The sequence below is a fragment of the Orcinus orca genome, chromosome 6, assembly GCF_937001465.1.
Source record: "Orcinus orca chromosome 6, mOrcOrc1.1, whole genome shotgun sequence".
NCBI classification, from domain to species: Eukaryota; Metazoa; Chordata; class Mammalia; order Artiodactyla; family Delphinidae; genus Orcinus; species Orcinus orca.
The window spans coordinates 38,559,711-38,580,134 of NC_064564.1; positions in this window are offsets into that span (position 1 = coordinate 38,559,711).

Genomic DNA, 20,424 nt, shown 5'->3' on the forward strand with positions numbered 1-20,424 from the left:
CCGACACACAAACACACACACAGACACAAATCATACCTATTATCTGAATGTCTTTGTTAAAACTAATTTTCAACCAAATTATCAAAATAGTTGCCTCAATTTGCTTTGAGTGTACAGAGGCAGTCTTGGGCATAATGAGAAGAGGAAGCAGGGAATCAAATTAACAGCAAAATTATGAGATCTGCAAAAAGGGAAATTTTTTAAAGAAAAAAGAATTTTAATGTGCTCATGTATGAAAATTGCCACCCACACACCCCTGCCATGTTGTGAAGGATCAGGGTACATTTCTAACAGCATTATGTTCTCTGGTCGTAATGTAATTATCTGTATCACAATTAAAGAAGAATAAAATATGATAGTTTAAAAAGCATAAAGCTTCTTAGAAACTTCAGTTTTTGACAGTTTATTTGGAGGTTTATTTTCTCCCCACATATAATGTATCTGAGCCATTTAGAACTATATCTACCAAGTCCCACTTCATACCTACTCTTGCAAGAAAAGGATTTCACGCAAAATGTGAAAATTCCAACTGGAGATATTACACGTAGGGTACTTAAGCTATGATAGAGGAGATCTACAGCTATATGTTGCCCTAGATGGACATGGGAAAGGTAGTTAAAAAGAAAATAAGGATTGTGTTCTGAGGTGGTGTTTTCCCCTGAGGCTCTTTAAATAATGCCTTTACCTGTTCCCCATTTTCCAATTGTCTTCTCCAGTGCTGTGGCCATAATTTAGCAGTATTATGTGCTGTCACTTCTGCGTTAGTAAACACCAGGACTTGCTGAGTAATTACAGAATAACCTCATAATGAAATGCAGTGAAGAATTCTAATTACATTTTAATGTTGCTTAACAACTATTCTACTTTAAAATGAGAATTTTCCAGCCATGTATCCTAATGAGTTATCAGAATGCATTACCCCCCCAAAAAAATGTACAAATGAGAAGGTAAACATAGACTATTACCACCAGTGGGCATGTGTGTGGGAATATTTATATTCAAAGTTAATATACTACATTAAAAATTATTAAAATAAAAAAGCACATCAAAATGCTGCAACAACTAAAGGGTAGGATTTTTTTTTTGAAAGCTCATATTTCACTTTGAAGGAGGAAAAATGCTAAATTACTCTCCAACGCAGGAGAATACAGTTAAAGCTGTATTCTTCTGAACGCAGGACAAATACAAGTTAAACTAAGAACGTCCACACCTTCTTATAAAAACACAGAGCTACAAGAAAACTACGTGATCTAGGAAACAAGGCTTTCCATTTACTTTATTCTTTAAAAATCTGCCAAGAAGAAGTACTCCTCCCATATTCTATTGTTCTACTGTCTTCATCTGCCACAACATCCTTCTAAGCACTTACGTAAACCCCTTAGATGCTGACCTAGGTAGACATGATGAAAACCTGTTACACATTTCTCTTTTCATACCACAGGAAGAACGTCACAATCCTCCCTCTTCCCTTACATTGCCATAATAAACAGGTCCAATCCATTTTGTTTTCAGAAGAGACCGATCCCCTGACTCTTCCATCATTACCTACTAAAATCTTCTCTAGTTCCTCCTCACACTTCTGTCAAACCATTTAAATTGCTGCTTCTACTCATAAGGCCTAATTAATGCCCTTTCAGGTATAAAATTTTAAAATGCAATTACGTTGAGCCCAGTGAGGTCATTGCCTACAGAATTCTGCAAAATATGCTCCAGTTTTGCACTTCCTATCAGCTTATGCAGAGCTAACATAAGTATTGCCATTGACAAATTTGAAGCCTTTATTTCCATTATCCAAGCTCTTGTGTTATTAGGGATATGCGACCCTGAGGCCTGGATATCTCCTTCCATGCAAGCACCTACCCCACACTCACAGGAGAAGTTGTTGATGCTGCTATTAACGAAGGTATTTGTTTACAGGTGACACTAACAAGATATGTTGGGACCTTTTCTTCCCTGCCTACGCCAAATAAGTAGAAGAGATGACATCTCTTAGCTTTTCTGGGATTCTCTTTGGTCAAGTCTATGAATGCAACAAGGCTAGAAGCTCTGAGAACTTGTACTAAGCAGCCTACACACCTGAGAGGAGAGAGAGGGAAGGAGAGGAGACACCTGCGGCCTCACTCAGAACATCTCATGTTCATTCCCATAACTTTGCAGTGCTACAGGGGCTGGACAGGGAACTTTCTATCTGTGTGCAGGGAACTGTCTGTGTCATACAAAACCAACATGGCAATGAACTTTGCTCAGTCATCATCACTAGGCAGTTTTCAGGGGCATAGTGCTTCAGGACACAAGCTTTGGAGTCAGGCTTGAATTTGAATCTCAGTTCTGCTGCTTGCTAGTTGCACTACCTTGAGCAATTTGCTTAGCCTCTCTGAGCCTCCATTTCATCATTTATAAATTAAGACTAATAATGCTCACCTGACAAGATTATTGTAAGAAATAAATGAGCAATATATGATAAGTGCTTGGCATGGTGGCTGATTCAAATACTCAGCTAGTGGTAGCTACCATGATCGCTACTACTGCCCCTATTAGTGCTGCCCCACAAGTAGCAACATCTCCTGGCTTCTGTAACAACAATGACATTCTTCCCAAGAAAAGCTTTCAAGTGATCCTTGCCTCTTACCCCTCCCTCAGTCCCCACATTAAAGAAAATCACCAAATCTTATCAATTCATCCTCTCCTTTGCACTTCCATTGTCACTCCTCTGGTTCACACCTCAGTACTTCTCACCTGGACCTTCACTCCATAAATGTTTATTAAAGCACCTACCATGTGCTGGGCGTGATGAAAATTACAGATGTGTAATACCTCAAAATATACTTAAAATCTGGAGGTGGGGTGGGAAAACACAGACATTTAGACAGGTAACTAGAATGTGAGGCCAAATGAAAAACAATAGAGGACTTCCCTGGTGGTGCAGTGGTTAAGAATCTGCCTGCCAATGCAGGGGACACGGGTTCGAGCCCTGGTCAGGGAAGATCCCACATGCCGTGGAGCAACTAAGCCCGTCCACCACAACTACTGAGCCCGTGTGCCACAACTACTGAGCCTGCGCTCTAGAGCCCACGAGCCACAACTACTGAGCCCATGTGCCACAACTACTGAAGCCCGTGTGCCTACGGCCCATGCTCTGCAACAAGAGAAGCCACTGCAATGAGAAGCGTACGCACAGCAACAAAGAGTAGCCCCCACTCGCCGCAACAAGAAAAAGCCCACGCGCAGCAACGAAGACCCAATGCAGCCAAAATAATAATAATAAAAATTAATTAATTAATTAGAAAACAATAGAATATATAGGAAGGTTCACACATATGTGAGTCAATAAAAAATAAATAAATAAATACATAGGAAGGTTTCATGGAAGCATTGCCCCTTAAGATGAAACTTGAACAATGAATAAAAAGGAAAAATAAAGACATTTCAGTCTAAGAAAACAGCATAAGCAAATGCAAGGCTGCAGGAAATACATCCTGTGGAGAGAATGCTGAGTTGTACGATGAGACTAGAGGATGGGGTGGGAAGGACAGAGCAGCAGCTGAGATGGAAGCGCTCGGGGGGGACCATTCAAAAGGCAAAAGCATAGGAGTCAGGCAGCTCTCCTTCAAATTCTGCCTCCACTCCTAAAGGCCATGTGGCCATGAACAAATTTTTTATCCTCCCTGATACTCAGTTTCCTCATTTGTAAAACATAGTCAACAAAATACCTACTTTGTACAGTTCTTGTGAGGATTAAAGGAAATAATATATGTAGAGTACTCTGCACAGAACCTAAAATATAGCAAGGACTGGACAGTAGTTATGTTTCATAGGAGGCTGTTATGGATTGAATGTTTGTGAACCCCCAAAAAATTCGTATGTTGAAACTCCAGCCCTCAATGTGGCTATACTGGGGATGGCCCTTTAAGGAATTAAGGTTAAATGAGATCATAGGTGTGGGGTGCTGATCCAATAAGACTAGAGAGTCCTTTAAGAAGAGACATCAAAGAGCTTGCTCTCTCTCCACTACCTCCCCACATGTAGGCACCAAGGAAACCACGTGAGGACATAGGCAGCTGTCTGCAAGCCGGGAAAAGAGTCCTCACCAGAAACTGAACCACCTAGAACTTTGATCTCGAACTTCTGGCCTACAGGACTATGTGAAAATAAATTTCTGTTGTTTAAGCCACCAAATCTACGGTATTTTGTTACGGGGCCTGAACTGACTACCACAGGGGCCCTGAATACCATTTTAAGTGGTTGCTTCTTTATTCTGTGGGCAGTGGAGAAGAATTAAACATTTCTGAGGAGACAAGAATCACACTGAGATATGACTATCTGAGAGCTGAAGACTGATGGGAAGATCCTCTTCACTGACCTCCTGCGTCCTGTCTGCCCTGTTCCATCCATTTGTGACAACCACTAGATGACCAATAGCCCCAATATTGCTTGGACAAGCTACTCAAAAATTTGACCTAGGGAGGGAATTCCCTGGCAGTCCAGTGGTTAGGACTCCATGCTTTTGCTGCCAAGGGCATGGGTTCAATCCCTGGTCAGGGAACTAAGGTCCCATAAGCCACCACAACCCGTGCTGAGCGGCCTAAAAAAAAAAAAAAATTGACCTAGGGAATAAAGCCTAAATCGTCTAGCTTGTTATTCAAGGCCCTCTGGGATTTGAATCATCATCCCCACCCCTTTCACTAACCTACTACTTTCCTTAGCTGGGAAGATCAGACGCTGGGTTCCGCCACGTTTGTGCTTCTATTCAAGCGGTTCTTCCAGCACGAGTACCCATTCCCACTGTTCTCAGTCAAAATCTAATTCATCCTTTAAGGCTACTCCCCTAGGATGCCTCCCCTCCTTTGAACTCCTGTTGTTTGTACCGCTGGTATATCACAGTAATCAACATCTTATATTCTAATTAATTAATTAACAAACAAAATTTATTCATTATAAATTATAACTTAGATCAATTTATATCTCCTCTACTAGACTATAAGGATTTCAGGCCAATTTTTGTGGCCTTCACATTACATAACACATTACATGTCTCCTAAGGCAGGAGACAGCAAAGCTAGGCTTGCATAAAGGAAGGGGAGAGAGAGAGAGAGACAGAGAAAAGGGATTTGGGGGAGCAGACGTGTCCAAGGGGCAACAGGAGTCACTTGATGTGAGTGTGCATTGTGAGCTTGACTTCAATCCCTTCTCCCCACCAAATCCCTATAGAGTCTCCATCACGCATTACCCTCCCACGTAACAGAATTCTGAGCAGTGCAGAGTGAGGCACTGGACTGGAAAGATGCTTATTAGGTGGCAATAATCATAATCATAGCTAATATCTGTGGAAGGTGTATCTGATGTCAGGCATTGGGCTTTTCAGTACTGTATACTATGTTCTTTTTTGTTACCGAAACACGTCTTTCTGTCAGTATAATGTTGTTATTTGGGTGTTTTTTTAAGACTGAAATCTCATTCTGAGATTTATCCAGAGAATTACATGCTGCATTAAAATAAGGACTCTAGTCAAGGACCATTCATTTAGAAAGTTTTCTAACCGTATCCCTCCCCTATTTAAGACCCACAGTCAATGATCTGTTGTTTTAATTCCCACTTTTTTGGCTTATAATGAGGCCAAGCAACTTTTCTTATGTCATTAGTCATTGATACTTGTCCCACTGGTCTGTCAAAGTCACTGGCAATGACCAGCAGAAAGTGTGGGAGAGGGACTTGGGGAGACTGGTGCAAGGAGGGAGCTCCCAGGAACACCCGCAGCCCTTGGCTTGGAATCTGGCTCCTGTTTCTCCCAGGCCTTGATTCCAACCCCCCTCCTCTCCCCTCCCCTCCCCTCCTCTCCTCTCCTCCCCTCCCCTCTCCTCTCTTCCTCCAAGGCCAGCCCCCACCTCTCTTAGGACATTTTATTTTAACTAAAAACTTCCCACCAATTCAACCTGGATATACTTAAGCCAGAGGACAAAAGATCCACAGTTGCAATCCTGGCCCACTCACATGTGAAACGCACCTGGGGACAAAGTTTATTTAACCAGAGATTTCTGGTTACATGAAATAAATATACAAATTACCAATATTATCAATTGGCTTTGATGTTTGCAGTTATCAGCCAGGCCCCTTGCTGAGAACTTTATCTGAATTATCTATTTTGGTCCTCATGGCACAGCGGGGGCAGGGTAGGGGGAGGAGGTACTGAATGATTACTATATCATTGAGCAATAGGAAAGGATAAGCAGGCACTTGTCTTTAGATGACCCAGGACACTGAGAGTTCTGTTTTAGTTTTGATAAAAGGAAAATAAATTTTGCTATTCACACTCATCCAGCTTAAGAGAGAAAGGAGTCTCACTTCTTATTTTAATCAATATGTCACTGATTGAAAGGAGCCTCAAAGGCCTTTAGCACCAACAAAGCACAATTCCTGGGAACTTGAGAATGACAGTGAGGCTGGCACTGTGGGCCTGATGCAGGAGGCCACGGGGCACTGAAAGCTTATGTACCGTATCACATCTCACACCCTGCCTGGCGAAGGCAGCTGTTCTTTCTAGGCCAAATTCCAGTCTGAATCTGGCATTCATTTTTGTTATAGTGTTAAAGGTAAATAAAACTGCTCCCAGTAATACAATCAGTTTCCCACTTTTTAAAAGCTTCATTGTTCTTATTACAAAAGCAAATAAACCACTTACTCACTATTGCACGCACACCTGTATTTCTTACTGCGAGCTCCTCTAGCCCTCTGCCCTCCAGCTTTCCCTGGCTGCAGGAGTGAGCTCACCACTGCATGGGGGGAGACTAAGCTGGAGGATGTAAGCCAACCACTCCCCCCAGAAAAATGGGAGATGGAGAGTGAATAACCCAGCCTGCTCAAGCCCCCAAGTGGGACAATCTGAGGTGTGTTCTGCATGGTCTTCAGAGGCCCACAGCAGGACTGGGCCCCGGTTGTCCCCATCAGCTCTGGATTGGTTTCCTTCCTTTCCCTCTCAAGTCCCCTCTCTCTTTTGGAGCTTCCTGGGATCACTTCCCAGATAAACTATTGGTACATAAATACCCATATGCATCTGAGGAAGCCCAACTTAAGACAACACCCATGAATTAGTCAGCTCAGGCTGCCATAACAAAGTACCACAGACTGGGTGGTTTAAGCAACAGAAATTTATTTTCTCACAATTCCAGAGGCTAGAAGTTCAAGATCAAAGTGTCAGCAGGGTTGGTTTCTTCTGAGGCCTCTTCTGAGGACATCTTCTCCCTGTGTCTTCACGTGGTCTTTCCTCTGTGTGTCTGTGTCCTAATCTCCTCTTCTTAAAGGACATCAGTCATACTGGACTAGGGCCCATCTCTATGACCTAATTAATTTAATTTCCTCTTTAAAGGCCTATCTCCAAATACAGTTTTGAGGTACTGAGTGTTAGGACTTCAAAATATGAATTTGGGGGGTGCGAAAGACACAATTCAGCCCATAACAGCACATTAAAACTAAAACAAAAATAAGTAAGTATATAAAGTTAAAACATGTGAGCCAAAACCCAACCTCCAACCTCCTCCAAAGAAAAAAGAAGAGAAAGAAAAGAAAAAACCTATTTTGTTTATCCTTCAGGCTCTTTCTCTCTGTGTAGCTGGAATGACATTATAATGATAAACTCAGGTGTAAAGACAACATCAATTTCCTTATTTTCTCTAATTCAATTTAAATGAGAACCCTAGAAAATTCAATCTCAACTGGTCCTAGATTCTTTTCCTTTCTTTAAGTCACCCAAGAATCACAACATGAACAGTCCTCATCTTCAGTCCACTGTGGTCATTGTTTCTATCTCCAGGTCCAGCTTCTCAAAGACAGGCAGCTTCCATGCTAGGCTTGGGACACTAGATTCTCAGGGCCTCAGTATCCAGGATCTAGTCTTGCAGATGCATCCACTTCCGTTTGAGGTCCTGCTGAAACCGTGCAACTCAGATGAGACTTGAACCCACGGGCCGGGATTCAAGCCCAGCCAGAACCCAGATTGGGACTTGAACCCCACGGTCTTTTCATTGAGATCACATACCTGGTCTCAGGACTTAATGAAGCTCAGGTTCTTGATGTCTCGTCACAGAAAGAATTCAGTGAGAGACAAAGTGATAAGTAAGAAGTGGATTTATTTAGAGAGAAACACACTCCACAGACAGAATGTGGGCCATCTCAGAAGGCGAGAGGCCCTGAAATATGGAGTGGTTAGTTTTTATGCACTGGGTAATTTCATAGGCTAACGAGTGGGAGGATTATTCCAACTATTTCAGGGAAGGGGCAGGGATTTCCAGGAATTGGGCCACCGTCCACTTTTGGACTTTTTATGGTTGGTCTCAGAACTGTCATGGTGCTGGTGGGTGTGTCATTTAGCATGCTAATGTATTACAATGAGCATATAATGAGGTTCAAGGTCCACTGGAAGTCAAATCTTCTACCACCTTGGACCTAGTTGGTTCTAGCCAGTTTTTGTCATGTCCTATGGCTATGTCATTCTTTTAAAGGTTGCGACCTGCCCCCTCCCCTTCTGTCTCACTACCATCTCCCCAGGCCACAGGCCCCTCTGCCAGGAGGCAGTAGAGAAAGAGCAGCAATTAAGAGGACGGGCCAGGAGGTTGGGCCACTGGGGGCTCAGTCCTGATGGTTTGCTATGCTTTGCTAGTTATGTGACCTTGGGCAAGGTGCTTCCCTCTCATGGTTCAGTTTCCTCATTTGAAAAGTTTTGAATAAAACTAATCTCTGTTTAGAAAGACAAATACTATATGATTTCACTTACATGTGGAATCTAAAAAAACAAATGAACAAACATAACAAAACAGAAACAGATATAGATACAGAGAACAAATAGGTGGTTGCCAGAGGGGAGAGGAGTGGGGAGAGGAAAGAAATAGGTGAGGGAGATTAAGAGGTCCAAACTTCCAGTTGCAAAATAAATGAGTCACGGATATGAAACAGTACAGTGTGGGGAATACAGTCATAACTATGTAATATATTTTTATGGTAACTGATGTAACTAGACTTACTGTGGTGATCATTTTGAAATGTATAGAAATATTGAATCACTATGTTGTGTAACAGGAACTAACATAGTGTTGTAGGTCAATTATACTTCAAAAACAAACAAACTCATTGAAAAAAAGATCAGATTTGTGGTTACCAGTGACACGGGGTTAGGGGAGAAGGAATTGCGTGAAGGCAGTCAAAAGGTACAAATTTCCAGATATAAGATAAATAAGTATTAGGGATATAATGTGCAACATGATAAATATAATTAACACCGCTGTATGTAATATATGAAAGTTGTTAAAAATGTAAATCCTAAGAGTTCTTATCACAAGGAAAAAAGTTTTTTCTATTTCTTTAATTTTGTATCTATATGAGATGATGGATGTTCACTAAACTTGTGAAATCATTTCATGATGTATGTAAGTCAAATCACTATGCTGTACACAAACTTACGTCAATTATATTTCAACAAAACTGGAAGAAAAAAATAGGCTCCATTTCATGACTAACACTCCTATTTACGCATTTAATCATTACAATGAAACTTATATGTTCAGATCAGAAAAATTGAGCCCCTATTCAGAGTCACACAGCTAGTAAGTGGCAGAGCTAGGATTCATAACCAACTCTCAGACAACTGGAACCAGCCTCATCAAGCCAATAAAAATGAGGAAGTTGATCTAAAAGTTGTTAAATATATTCTATTTTTGCTTAATGCAATTTTATTACTAGACCATAAGAATCTGTGATAATGGGAAATTCTAAGACAGTTATGTCAAATATTTACTGTAAGCATATGCTCATGTTAACTTGGCCCAGCCAGTGGACAAGACAAACCCAGTAGGCTACGGTGGAATGCTCGTTCTGAATTTGCACAGGCTGGGGGCTGCCTTGGATTCCAGACACACACTATGTCTGGTGCATAAAGCATCCATCAACATTAAGAGGTTTGCCCATAGTAAGAATTTAACCTAGAATTTAACCCAAGTTGATTAATTCCATATCTTTCTACTTCATCCTTGGGTGATCGACTCATCCCAGTTTGCCTGGGACTGTCCTGGTCTTAGCACTAGGACACCCCCCATTCCTGGGCGCACCAGGATACTTGATCACCTTAGTCGCTCACATTCAGTGAATGAGGATAGAAGATTGGGGTGGGTGGAACAAGAGAGAACAGATGACCACTTTGTTTATAAAGGCTGGGTCAGACGATTTCTGAGGTTGTTTCCAGTCTAATAAGTGCAAAGAAGCAAAGATGTTATCAACTCCTTAGATGTTAATTTTACAATTTAGTAGCTGGTAAGAAAGTGAGACCACACATGAGAAAAGTAACAACTCTAGCAGTACTGTGGAAGGTGAGACAGAAGATAACTTTGGGGAAGATAACTCGATTCTGTCCTCATATCTCCACACAGAATAGACCCTGCCCTCCTGCCCTGTTTCCCACACTGTACGCTATGGTCACACCTTAAATTATCTATTGAACTTGTTTGCATATTTTTTTGTCTTACTGGACACCAAAGTTCCTTGAGAGACTGAGTCCTATCCATCATTAAATAACCTGGGACAGGGACTTCCCTGGTGGCACAGGGGTTAAGAATCTGCCTGCTGGGCTTTCCTGGTGGTTCAGTGGTTAAGAATCGCCTGCCAATGCAGGGGACATGGGTCCGAGCCCTGGTCCAGGAAGATCCCACATGTTGTGGAGCAACTAAGCCTGTGCATCCCAACTACTGAGCCTGTGCCCTAGAGCCCTCATGCCTAGAGCCCATGCTCCTCAACAAGAGAAGCCACTGCAATGAGAAGCCCACACACAGCAACAAAGAGTATCCCCCGCTCGCCACAACTAGAGAAAACCCGTGCGCAGCAATGAAAACCCAACACAGCCAAACATTAATTAATTAATTAATTAAAAAAAAAAAAAAGAATCTGCCTTCCAATGCAGGGACACAGGTTATATCCCTAGTCTGGGAAGATCCCATGTGCCGCAGAGCAACTAACCCGTGTGCCACAACTACTGAGCCTGCCCTCTAGAGCCCGCGAGCCACAACTACTGAGCCCGCACACCACAACTACTGAAGCCCACGTGCCTAGAGCCCACGCCCTGCAACAAAGAGAAGCCACCGCAATGAGAAGCCTGCGCACCGCAACGAAGAAGCCCCCGCTCTCTGCAACTAGAGAAAGCCCGCACGCAGCAATGAAGACCCAATGCTGCCAAAAATAAATTAAATAAAATAAATACATTTATTAAATAAATAAATAAAGAGTGTTTGTTCCTTTTAAAAATAAATAAATAAATAAATGTCCTGGGACAGATCAGGTATTTTTAAATTATTGGTTGATTAATTGAACAAATGAATGATTAATTGAACACTTTTTTCTTCTATATTTAATTCACAATACATTTTGCTACTGAAAGCAGCTTACCTCCAGTGCTTATCATGAGTATCTTGAAAAAAACAGTATGTAATGATGGTATCTTTCACAATAATCAAACTAATCCTATTAGTGATAGAATTACTGATTACTGATGCCCTTTCACCCCCTTGAAGTTTTGCATTTATGGCAAATCTACACTACAGCTTTCCGTTTGAATCATGCAAGATCTAGCTGCACCATTATTACATTGTAGTCATTGCTCAGACAGGTGTGGCTCTGTTGCTTCAAACTATATATCTAATCTGACAGAGGATTTCTTTACCCTGTGTCTTGTGTCTCTGAGGTTTTCCAATGTTTTTGTTGGATCTGGCCAACATTTATTAAGTACCCGCTAAATATTTTGTATGAATGCCAGTTTTGTTGAATATTTAGGACTAATGAGAACATCAAAGTGGTATTATATAATCTCTGCCTTCAAGGAATTTCTGGTCTACTGAAAGAGCTAAGACTTGTATAGACATGAAAAGATAACTAACACTGGATCTTACGTAAAGCAGTACATTTAATAGGCCAAATGAGTGGCATAGAAATTAAATGACAATACCCTTGATTATCATTATCTTACTTGTCTTTCCCATTATTCTGTGAGTGCTTTGAGGATATATTATTTGTAAACTCAGCATCTGCTTTTCAAGAGACATCTGATTTTTAACAAGCTTCCCAGGTAATTCTAATGTACGATGAAGGTTAAGAATCAGTATTGTAGACAATAGGGAGGGATGGAGGGGTTTGAAGCAAGAAGATGTCATGATAGAAGTATCTGATGAAGATTCATCTAGCAGAGTGCAAGATGGAGCAGAGCACAGAGAAACTGGAGATCAAAGATACAGAATGAAAGCTGCTGCATTTCTCCACTCTTGAGATAATGAAAACCAGAAACACTAGGAATAGCATAAAGGGAAAGGAAGGGATGGACATGAAAAGCACTAAGCAGGAGGAATCATCAAACTTGGTGACTGAGTGTTTGCTAGAGAAGAAGAATGAAAAATAACTTCAATATTTCTAATTTAAGGAACTTGAATAATAATAACAGCTAACGTGTAATAATCACTGCGGTGGTCACTATGGCCAGGCTACCTCAACAACCATGCCCAACCCTCTTCTTTTGCGCTCATCTCTCATTAGAGGCTAGAAACTAGATGGTCTCTTTCCTGGCCTCTTTCACAGACAAGGGTGGACCTCTGACTTATTCTTGGCAATCAGATGTAGGGAGAAGTCCTTTGTGAGGCTCCTGGGAAAGCTGTTATTTTCCTGATGAAAGGGACAGTGGATGCTGACCCTGCCCTTCTCCCTTCTTCTTTCCTTGAATGCAGATGTGACACCTGGACTTGCAACACCTGGTGACCACAATGTGATAACCATGGAGATGAAAAGCCAGCATGCTAAAGATGGCAGAGGGTAAGGCAGGAAGAAGTGGGGTCTTTGGTGGACCACTGAACTGCTGCACCAAACCTGGAACTACCCACCTCTAGAATTCTAGTTATGAAAGATAATTAAATATGTTTTATTTGCCTACCATACCATTAACTGCTGTTCTGTTATTTGCAACGTAACACACCCAAACTGATACAAACACTGACTATGCGCCAGGCACTGGTCTAAGCACTTTAACCCAATGCTTCCAACAACTTGATGAGGAATGTGTTATTATTAGCCCAATTATACAAATGAGGTAATTAAGGCATCAAAAAAGTCAAATAATTTGGCCAAGGCCACACACCTAATAAGCAGCACAGCAGGGAATTGAACCCAGGCAGTCAGCCTCCCAAGCCCTCACTCTTAACCACTACATATCTAGTTTCTCAATATCGGTGAGAGCATAGATAGAAATAAATGTTGGGAACAGGTGTCAACAGCTGGAAATCCAAGTGGAAATGTCCATCAGGCAGTTAGAAATGCCAAGTCTGAAGCACAAGAATATAAAAGACCTTATTTAGAACAAGGAGCTATCTGCATTGAAATAAGAGTTGATTTAGTAACTCCAAAAGTTCCAAATTCTCTCCTATCTACAAGGTGAGCTGAGCTGAACAGAACCATATATGTAGCAACACTAGCTTGGCCGGAATAGTGATGCTTTGTTGACAAAATGCCTTTGACTATCCAAAAGCTGGCTCCCTTGTTAGTGCAGCATTTAGGTTCTGGCTTATGAGTTCATTGTTTAAAGGAATGTTGTTAAGTGTAACTCTTGACTTCTTAATGCCAGAGAAGATTGTTGGCTGTGTGTGGCAATTTCCCAGTGCAGGCCAATGCAGAACATGACCCCAATCTTCCAGATAGCTGCCAGTTTGCAAGGCTGGCCTGACCCAGCAAAATTACCTGGAATCTGGAATAGGGCTTCCAGGGCTGCTGACTGTTCTATCACCTTCAACAACAGGACAGCCTGTTCTCAGAAAAGAGAATGAATGTTGTTTACCTTCATACCACTGAGGTTCAGAGTAAAAGATGTTTGTGAGAGTGGGAAAAAGAGGGGGAAATAGGTGACATTCATTCCAAATAATGGTAATAAGAGCTTGCACTTATTGAGTCCTGGCTCTGTGTTGAGTGAGTGCCTTTGGTGCATTATCTCACTCAAAACAGGGTAATTTCTGGTCTGTTTCTATTTTAACAGAATCACAAAATGTCCAGAGAAAATTGTTGTTAATCACTGATAGTACCTTGGCACTTGCCAATCGTTTTTTGTTGTTGTTGTTTTCCATCTTTCCTCAAAGGCCTAATAAAGGTCAGCTGGAACACTCTATTGATGCCCATGACCCAGCAATAATTCTCATACAAGGCTGACAGCTAGGAAAATAGATCAGTCCTGTGGAAAACAAATTGGCCTGCCTGAGAGATCTGAGAGGCCACGTATATGAAAAAGATACATCTATGAACTTCCTATTGCCAACTTTGAAAGGTTGGTATTTACATGGTCCTAGAAATGGAGCCAACCTAATCCTTACTGATCCAACATAAGGTTATAAATGCTCTGCTGTATTGGAAAAGAACTAAAGAAGGGAAAGATGTCTATTGCACAATCCAGGTATTGGTCAGAATGTGTTGTCCTTTCCTTGATGATCAGCTTCAGTTCTGATCTAGATGTTCTGATCCCCATCACAAATCACAGAGGACACTGGAACAATTTTACTATCATTAAATGCTTAAACGATGTTACAATCACTTAAGCAACTAGAGTATGCATATTAAACCTTTAATTTATAATCCTTTTGCCAAAGCACTTCTGTTAGAATTTAATATTTCTCTGGACTCACACTTCAAGTCCACTCATTACAATTAATTCCAATCTACCTAATCAAGGATGCATGTCTTTACTTATTCTCCCTAAAAGTAACAGAGATTACAAATGGATGGATTTCATTACTGTTCACGATTGTGGTCAGTTGTTCTCAGGTCCTCGGTCTGGAAACATTTCCCACCGGGACGCTATTTGGAAGCTAAACAACCATAGAGTTAGCTGCTAACAACAATAACAAAAAGGAGACAGGAAAAAAATACACATCACACTTATTACAGAGATAAGAATGAGAGAGGCTGAATCACCATTGAAGGGGTCAGTAGTCCAAGGCCACTCATGCCTCATGATTGGCAGCTGCAAAGGGTTCCCTTTGCCAAGCCCACTGTTCAGAGGGCAAGAGGTCAGAAAAGCAGTGACAGTGCCTTGGAGAAGTGGCTCATCCAGCATTAGTGGCTAAATCCAGGAACACTGGAAAAACACCTGCAGGTGGCATCTAATCTAGTATTTAAAAGCACACAGGGAAGCAACTAGCAAGTCCTCACAATTCTGCAAAAGTTGATTTTTTTTGGTCCCAAAAGAGAATGAAGGAGAAATGAATTCCCCCCTAGACTTCAAACTCCAAGATACACACCTAGTGGAGTACTAGGTGCACAATAGGAGAGTAATAAATGTTTGTTGGAACTGAAATTAACTGACATGTCCTATCACTGAATCTGCATAACTACCTGACAAAATAGGTACTGTTGTCCCCATTTTACTGTGAAGAAATTGAGAAAGAATAGTTTGGTAACTTGTTAAAAAGGAATAAAGCCAGGACACAAACTCAGGTCTTTGCGGCCCCAAAGCTAATGTTCTTTCCATTGTGTCGTGATGCTGCAAACCACCTGCTTTGCTAAATTAAGAAAAGAACTCCCACACCTCTTCTTTTTTTTAATTAATAATCATTTATTTTTGGCTGCATTGGGTCTTCGTTGCTGCACGCGAGCTTTCTCTAGTTGCAGCGAGCAGGGGCTACTCTTAGTTGCGTCGTGGGCTTCTCATTGCTGTGGCTTCTCGTTGCAGAGCACAGGCTCTAGGTGCGCGGGCTTCAGTAGTTGTGGCACGCGGGCTCAGTAATTGTGGCTTGCGGGCTCTAGAGCGCAGGCTCAGTAGTTGTGGCGCACGAGCTTAGTTGCTCCACGGATCTTCCCGGACCAGGGCTCGAACCCATGTCCCCTGCACTGAGAGGCAAATTCTTAACCATTTGTGCCACCAGGGAAGTCCCCTGCATCTTTCCTAATTATAACTTTTATAAGACTATTCTATATATGTAAAATCCCCTTTTATTCAGGTCTCCTTATTTCCTGCAGATGATCTTGTTTATTTCTTTATTCAAAATGTGGACATGCTTCCACATTAACACCACTTCTTTGTCTTTTCCCCCATCCTCCCTTCCTTCACTACTGTCACAGAGAAAGTGGTGGCCCTCCAGTTCTGGGTGAGATTTTTCTGTCATAGAACCATGACCCCATTTGTTCATAACCTCACAGAGAAGTGCTGCTGTGACTTATATGAAGCCTTGACTGGCCACATTTTGGCACTGGTCAGTGCTGCTGTGACTTATATGAAGCCTTGACTGGCCACATTTTGGCACTAGGTCAGTGTTGAGCTGGTTCCTCCAACCCTGCTGAGATCCCTACTCCTATTCAGAGGTTTTAAGAAATAGTCATCAGTGCTCAAACTAGTAGCTTCAAACAGCTCACAGTTAAGGAAGCTCTGCTGAATGGTTTGGTGGCCACTGAGGTGTGAATGTGATTTTATGTTGGCAAGATCATAGGCAAGTGTGGCATCGTTGGCTATAGTGTTTAAAGACCAAACTTTAACATGTGATTATATTTTGTTTATTATTTGAGTGTCCTTGGACCATGTGTGACCAGACTGCTGTCTGCTTAAAATGATGTCAAAATCAGTGTTTTCTCTATCAAATGCTACATGGACGGTCACAATATTTCTTGGTACTAAGTTGGGTTGTCTTTTGCTTTGATACATTAATACAGCTCTAAATGTATGTCTTTGCTTAGCCTGAAATTGGAAAGGATATGTGCAAACGTAACATTGTGGTACATGTGTATATGGGGATAACATTTTAATTTGATGGTTTGAAACATACATATATTTTAAAATATTTATTTATATATTTATTTGTCTGTGCTGGATCTTCATTGCAGCACGTGGGATCTTTAGTTGTGACATGTGGGTTCTTTAGTTGCAGCATGTGGGCTCTTTTAGTTGCGGCATGTGGGCTCTTAATTGCTGCAGGCAGGATCTAGTTCCCTGACCAGGGATCGAACCCAGGCCTCCTGCACTGGGAGCATGGAGTCTTAACCACTGGACCACCAGAGAACTCCTGGTTTGAAATATATGATGCTGTAGTATATGATGTAGTTAAATCATCTCAGTAGTCATAAAGAATAAAATTTGGACTGTTTCTCCTTGTAAACATCACAGAAAGATCCTTTTGATAACAGCTATGTCTATAAATGTTAGGGTACTTCTTATCAACTTGAATATGGTCTCCTCAAGCGAGAATAGCAGGCTGGTCTTATAAATGTGTATATTTGTTACATCTTTATCAGTAGGACAGAGTGAATGAGAATCATGATCTACATTTTAAATCTAAGTTTGCTACATATTATATCATTAATCTATTCAGTCTTATGATTTTTAGAACTTATCTTTGCAAAATAAAATATATAAAAAGGATTAAAACTTAGTATCATCCATGGGTCTAAATAGCATATTATATCCTGAAATAAATAGATATGATTGGTATTAAAAAAAAAAGTGGTCTTCCTCTATCTCAAAGTGAAAGCTCCCTCCGTGTCCCTCATTCTCATCCATTCTCTGGGGGCTTACTCCACCAATAATCCCCTCAACTTGACCACATTTCATTACATCTTCATTCTTTCTTCTGTGACTTCTTCCTGCCAATGTATAAATGTTTTGAAGTGCTCCCCATCTTAATACACACAGACAAACATACACACACACACACACACACACACACACACACACACACACATCACCTCCACTCACCAGGCTACCCCTCCTTGAACTAATACATTCCTGCTCCTCTCTCCTTCCCTTCATTACCAAGTTCCTTTATCAGGGCCCCCATTTCCTCACCACCTAACCATGTGCATCCTCATCATGTGCAAAAAATTCTCTCTGATAACCACTGAAGGATCAAATCCAACAGCTTTTTCTTGGTTTTCATCCTCCTCAGACTCTCTGCAGCCAGCCACCATCAACAACTCTTACTTCTTCATATTATCTTCTCCCATGATTTTTCATAATGTGTTCACTCTTAAGATCTTGTTCTCATTCTCTGATTCCTCTTTCTCCTTCTGACCCCAAAAGAAGTACTCCCTTTGGTTATGCCCATGGTTCATTTCTCTTCTCTTTACGTTCCTCCTTTGGAAATTTTACTCAATCTTTTCTACCAATCTTAGGTCTTGACTAATGCTGGAGTCCACATTTCTAACTGCTTGTTGGCATCTGCCTATCCTCCTGACAACCCAAACTCATTACGCTCAAAATATAGTGAACTTTCTTTTTGTACATATCTATTAATTATACTGTAAATACTATCCTTCTCAACCACTGTGGAAAAAAATATTCACAAGTTAAGGTTGCATATGTCTAATGCTACAGAAGCCAAATATTAATCATAGGAGGTCTAATATTCAAATAAGATTTTTTCTTTTGTTTAAAGAATGATTTTTCAAAATTAATGAATATTTTTCTAAAGTAATATGATTAGTAAAAAGAATAATTCAAAAATACAAAATAGTATATTATATACAGTAAAAGGTAGGTTGTCCTCTCATCCCTGACCACCATACCTCCAATTCCCCTTCTCAGGAGCAACCTGTGTTAACAGCTTGCTATATATCCACCCAGATATAGTCTATGCATTTGCAAGTATATATGTATAGATACTCCTTAAAAATTCCAGCACAATTCAATGGTAGCATGCTACATACATTATACTCCAAATTACTTTTTTTCACTTAATAATATATTTTGGAGTTTATTTCTCACAAAACATACCTTATTTATTTTTAAGGATTCTATAATATAACCTTGTATGGATACATTTCCTGTTCTTTCCAGTTTTTGCTTTATAAACAACATGTCAATGACTAGTCTGCAAACTTCTATGAACATATCTATAGGACAAAGTACTGTAAATGAAATTGTTAGGTCAAGGGGCTTATGCACTTTTATTTTTAATAGGTATTGCCCCCAACAGCAATGTATGAGATAATTAAAATAATAATAACTGGATTGAATTCAAATGGTCTTAAAACTTTTGAAAATGCCCCATCTTCCATTTTGTCAAGCATCTGACATTCTCTCATTTTGCGGGTGAAGGGTGGTAGGCAAAATGTAGTGAGAGGACAAGCAGGTATGGGGCAGTCTTGGATCCTGCCAATGAGGACCACCTGGAATAGTGTGAAGACCTCCGCAGGAAGATGCTAAAGAGGAACGGACAGATGTCCAACGGTTGTTGAGGCACTCATAAATAACCAGCCAGAGGAGGTCTGTTCACCTCTATCAAGGCATCCCCAAGTGGAGATCTCCAGCTCTGGGAAATCGAGGGGGATGATGGTATCTAAAGAAACCACTAATGTGTCCTGAGAAGGTCTGATCACTACTGAGTTCAGACAGAATTAGCCTTAGGGCTTCCCTGGTGGTGCAGTGGTTAAGAGTCTGCCTGCCAATGCAGGGGACACGGTTTGAGCCCTGGCCCGGGAGGATCCCACATGCCGCGGAGCAGCTGGGCCCGTGCGCCACAACTACTGAGCCTGCGCTCTAGAGCCCGCGAGCCACAACTACCGAAGCCCACACGCCTAGAGCCTGTGCTCTGCAACAAGAGAGGCCGCCACAGTGAGAAGCCCGCGCACAACAGTAGACCCCGCTCACCACAACTAGAGAGAGCCCACGCGCAGCAACGAACACCCAATGCAGCCAAAAATAAATAAATAAAATAAATAAATTTATTAAAAAAAAAAAAGAATTAGCCTTAAACAGCTTCAAAGCCCAGGGAACAACAGGCAGTTAAGACTTTTTCTATGCATTATCTCTTCAACCCTGGGTGTGTCAGAAGTCATGGATGCCGGGGGTGGGGGAGGTGTGGTAATAGAGAGGAGATGTAGCCCAACTTAATCTTAACTGACACAAAAGCATGCACCCTCAAAAAAATGGTTACACATATGCATCAAGACCTGTGTGAGGATTTTCATAGCAACATTTGTAAAAGCAACATACTGAAACAATCTGAATGTCCATGGATACATGGATGCATAAAATGTAGTCTTTTTCTACAATGAAATATTATGCATCAAAACTTGTAAACTATAGCTACATGCATCAACATGGATGAATTTCAGGATTATAATGCTGAGGGGAGAAAAATGAGAAACAGAAAGGTATATATCACATGATTCAAACTATATAATTAACTTTCTATAAGTTAATGCTTTTAAACTAAAACATGTGACACTAAACAATATATTATTTAAGAATACATACAGAGTGGTAAAATTAAAAAGAAAAGCAAGAAAATGTTAAACAAAAAATTCAGGATAATGGTTCCTTCTGAAGGAGGGGAGTGGAATTGGGAAGGGGCATTCTAGGGAATTCTAAAGTACTGGGAATGTTCTAGTTCTAAAGCTGTGACACTGATAATTTGTTTTATCATCATTCTTTAAACCTTA